Source organism: Miscanthus floridulus, chromosome 3 (genome assembly GCF_019320115.1).
Source record: "Miscanthus floridulus cultivar M001 chromosome 3, ASM1932011v1, whole genome shotgun sequence".
NCBI lineage: Eukaryota > Viridiplantae > Streptophyta > Magnoliopsida > Poales > Poaceae > Miscanthus > Miscanthus floridulus.
The window spans coordinates 67,361,876-67,366,910 of record NC_089582.1 but is presented as its reverse complement, the minus strand read 5'-3'; the positions used below and the strand labels follow the sequence as shown (position 1 = coordinate 67,366,910).

The 5,035-nt window shown below is 39.4% G+C and overlaps 1 pseudogene; it reads right to left on the bottom strand.

Annotated features, from left to right (window-relative positions):
• Positions 1-2,841: 2,841 nt before the first annotated feature.
• On the bottom strand, positions 2,842-3,852 carry LOC136545916 (protein ALP1-like; annotated as a pseudogene).
• Between the last annotated feature and the right edge of the window lie 1,183 nt (positions 3,853-5,035).

Below are 5,035 nucleotides of genomic sequence, written 5' to 3'. Positions count from 1 at the left end.
GCTATCTGAAGAAAGTCGATTCCAGTGTTGTATTCGAATCAACTGATACCGACCTTCATGCACTTGATTCCTTGATGGCATGATCTTAGGAGTTTTCGAGTCCCTACAATTCTTCTTCTAATTTTTTTGTGTAAACAGCCCTATATGTTGGTAGTAATGTGAGGATGTGTATGCATGCATACTGTTGCATTTTTTGCTCTTCTCAACTCTATCTCCACAACTAATTAAAACTTGTGTAAAAAAATGCTAAAATTTTTCTTCTATTAAGAAATGAATAGTTATATCCTATGAGATAATGATACCCTACCAAAATGGTGGATTTCTCCAAGTGTTTTTAAGTAGTAATAAAACACTACTACTAGTCATAGCACATGGGAATCTCATTATGAGGTATTTAGTAGAGAAAATTTAGACTAAATTTTAAAAGCTAAAACACTAGGAGAAGCTCACCTCACTTGAGAAATCTAAAATTTTGGTTGTGATAGCTTTGTTGAAAAAGGTAATTCGGAAATAGAACAGATTAATAAATCACGATCTAGTTGGAAATTAAAATACTAAAAACTGGATCATGCTGTCTGCAACTTGCTATTAGGACCCCGTTCGCTTCGCTGAAAAAAGCTAAAACACTATTCAGGCTGATTTATTGTGAAAGAAAAACACTGTTCCGACTAAAAAAATAAGCTAAAAAATACGGATTATAAAAGAAACGAATAGGACCTAGCTACACAACTAATTAACTTTACCAAAAAGTCTACAGTTCAATGTTCAATAAATGAGCAGGTAGTGTAAAAGATAACTCACGTCCTGTCCTTTTATAGTCTTTAGGTTAACTAACTAATTAGCTTTAGTGTTTTCTCAAACCTTGAAGAGGACCACCATACTTGTGTAAAGAAAACAAATATACGTTAAAAATGCCATTAATTTAGTAGCATGGTGATCTTTACACCTTTTGACATAAATATGTTGTGTTGTATCACCATGGTCGCGTTATATCACGGGTCATGCATGATCATCACAATTGCACTCGTGCATTGCAATATATCATACCTTGCATTGCACTTGCACAATAAATACATCATCATTCAAATCCTGTGCACGATGGGAATTTGGTAAATTAAAAGGACGAGGTATACTTACGATTAGGAAGACGCAACGTGCATAGACGAAAAATGTGTTGATTGATGGTTGATGACTGTCCCCTTCCTTTTCGCTGGTGTTATCCTATATATATCTATATAGTTTATACCCACAACCTCTAAATCTCCCCTCTCAGTATATCCACGTCATCTACTCTTTTCAGTTTCTAATCATCATTAATTCTGCAGCCATGGCAGTTCTTGGTTCCATCACAGCACTGCTCTGTTTTCTCAAACCAACAGCTCCGCTTTCAATTGTTTTTGTTGTCTCGCTTTAGTAGTGGTGTTACCATGTCCAACCTCTACTATGGTGCTGCGACGAGATTAGTGGCCCTGTGTGTGCTAGCCGCCATAAAGTTGCGCCATTGGTTTCGTAGCGGTGCTTAGGAGGCTGGAAGTAGCCTGCTACTAAATTGGATTTTTGTCCGAAATTCTTTGATGCTCTTCCGCTTCTTGCTGTGACTTGATGTGGTAGAAATAGAACGCCGTGCGCTAAATGAGTCAGGGAAATCAAAAAAAATTGGGACGCTTATATGCATGGCAATGTGAGCACCATATTATGAGCCATTGCATAAATCCCATCTCATGGCCATTGTGCATATGCACCATGTCATCATCGGGTGCACCATACCATGGACATAACATGTGCACGTGGACATAAGCATGAGTTCTATGTATCATAAATGTGGATATCACGCTCCGTAACTTTTGAAGTCTTTCATCCTAGACCTCACGATGAGATTCTTTTTGAGAGGTAGGGTTGTAACACCCTATGTTACGTAAGGCCTTTAGCACTAAACATGTAATTATTAACTTGCTAATAATTGATTATAGCAAGATTAGTGTAGAAAAGAACAAACTTGATTTTTTTTTGAAAACGATAAATTATATAATTATTAAAAATTATTTTAGGTCATGTATATGAAAATATTTAATTTATCAAACACCTGATGTATAACCTTAAGTCATGGTTATTTGGGGAGTTACAGCGCCCAAGCCAAATGTGGTCGCGCACGCTCCGTACTCCTGTCTGTGCGGGAGTTAATGCACTTGCTTGTTGTTCTTTTTCTAAATGCCTGCTGTGTATGCGATGCTTTTATGTGCATTAACTTAATAATGTCTGTACTTTGTTTTAGTGCTTGTTGTAAGCTTTATTCACTTATACTATGGCCCTGTTTGGTTCCTTTAGTCCACGGACTAAACTTTAGTCCCTGGACTAAAGTTTAGTCCGGACCTTGTTTGGTTTTAGAGACTAAAGTCCATTAATGCAGTTGTATAAAGACAATATTACCCTTGTTAAGATAAAGACTCGCTGCTGGCCGCGCTGCTGCTGGACTCGCTGCTGGCCGCGCTGCTGGCCGCACTGCTGGCCGCGCTGCCGCGCTGCTGGCCGAGCAGAACCCATTCACCCCAAAACATCACAACTGCTCATACATTCAAAAAAATGCTCATACATTCAAAAAAATTGTCCATACACTTAAAACCCATCACAGCTATGATCTACTAAACAAACCATCAGCTATCCAATCATGAAACTGATTCATGGTTTGATCTTCGTCCCCGTGTCGTGTATTATCAACATTTGCTTCAGAAGATGATGGCTCAGTGAATGGAACATAGTTTTCATCATTATCAAACAAATCAAAGTCCTCATCCCCCAAAAAACTACCTCGAATGAAATTATGAAGTGCCATGCATGCAAGAATTATTTGACTTTGCTTTGGCATCGGATAACTTGGTAGATCTAACAAAATCCTCCACTTCATCTTCAAAACTCCAAAAGACCGCTCGATGACATTACGAAGTGAAGAGTGTGCATAATTAAACTGCTCTTTTTTACCTCTTGGCATTGGGCCTTGTCGATACTCCGGGAGATGATACTTTGTACCCTTGTACGGTGCAAGATAACCCGGTCGGTTTGGGTACCCCGAGTCGACAAGATAGAACTTGCCTACATATTCAATATTTTTTAATGTAAGACATGGAAAGTATTGAAAAAATGAGAGAAGAAGACATAATAGAACACGTGAATACCTTGAGGTGGATGTGGAAACTTGTCTCCATATTTCTCAATTGCATCTTTGAACACCCTCATATCATGAACTGAGCCAGGCCATCCTGCCACGACAAAAGTAAATCTCATATCGAAGTCACATATGGCCATCACATTCTGAGTTGTATATCCATGTCGTCCCGTATGTTGGACTACCTTGCTATTTGGTACCACAACAGGGACATGTGTCCCATCAATTGCTCCAATGCAATTGTCAAAGAATGGAGAAAAACGTGGAGATTGCAACCTAGAATGCACATTCTTAAATTCAGGGTCTACTGGCCTAATGATATCAGCCGCAAGCTTGCTCACACTATGCAGTACTTTATCAAACTTCCTACAAACTGTCTCCAATGACCTAGTAAAATGGTCTTCAGCTTGTCTAACAGAATGAGGGGCACCACATATCCACAAAAACAACCCTAAAGCCTCCATAGATGACATCCTCTTTGTGGACTTCAAACCATATGACTCAACTAGCAAACTGTGAAGCTTGTCAAACACACACCTACTCATCCTAAACATGTTGAAGCAAGAAGTCTTATTTGCTAGTGTTCTCATGACCCATTCATACCCACTTTCTGTTGGCACCCTGTACTCAGATTTGTTCATGTATGTGTCGAAGTGGTACATACCGATCATGGCACTAGCAAGAATAGCAATTCTTCTCCTTTTCTTCTGGCACTTCAAGATATAGTCTACTACTTCTTGATCATCATCGGACCCCTGTTACAACATGAAAATGAGTTCAACAGCAGCAGGAAAATGTAAATGTAACAGGGGTAAATGTAAATGTAGCAGCAGCAGCAGCACTTCAAGATATAGTCTACTACTTCTTAGTGAGACAGCCAACCATATTAAAATGCAACAAACAGCCAACCACAATGCAACATAAGTTCAAGCTCTAGTTCAACACACATGCAACCAGCATGCCAAAATGAGTTCAAGTTCTAAAGATGTTGCAGATAAACTAAGTTACAACAGCCAAATCATCTGGTATCATTGCAGCATCTCTTCAACCACATCAACCTGTCTTCATTCTTTTTGAACTGGCAAAAGACTTGTCGATTGTATTCGGAACAGAACAGTTTAGTAGCCATGTAGTATTCCTCCGAGTTATAGTTCGCACCACACTCCACAGCCAAATCTAGACATCTTGCTATATCCTTTTTCTTCTCCTCCTTCTATCGGCTCTTCTTGTCTGCCATTTGAGCTATTGTTTCTTCTTCGTTATTTCTGGTAATTTGTAACTCTTTAAGCAGCCCCTGAAACATCTTCAACATTGGACTTTTGCTTTTCTTGAGTGGACTTGAGGTTGTGCTTGTACTGCTGTTTGCCCTCTTGCGGCTGTTAGAACTCATTGGGCTATTTACAAAGCCTTCTCCATCTGCATCTTCACCTTCCTCATCAGCACATTCTTCTGGATCAGTACTGCCTTGTCCAGGGATGCAAGAGGTGGATCCATCAACTGTCACCCCATGGAACATTTCACCTAGTTGGTCAACGTAAGTCGGTATGCCATACATGAACTTCTTACATTCCGGTCTTTTCTGAAACACACAAAGACACAAAACAAGTAAGGAACAAATCAGCAGTCATTAAGACAACCATAGGAACGAATATGTAATGACAAAGATCCAATAGAAATTACCTCTGTCTCTTTTTTCCAGAAGGCAAGCAGTGCTATGATCGTTCCATTAGGTCGTCACCCTAAAGCAGTATGATTGTTAAGCATTACCCAGAAATTGTATAGGACCTTGCATTGGGTCATTCTGTTCCTCAGTTGTTTGGTTGAATGATTGAGGCCAGTCTTCATGAAAAATTGCTGACGCATCTCCTTGTAACC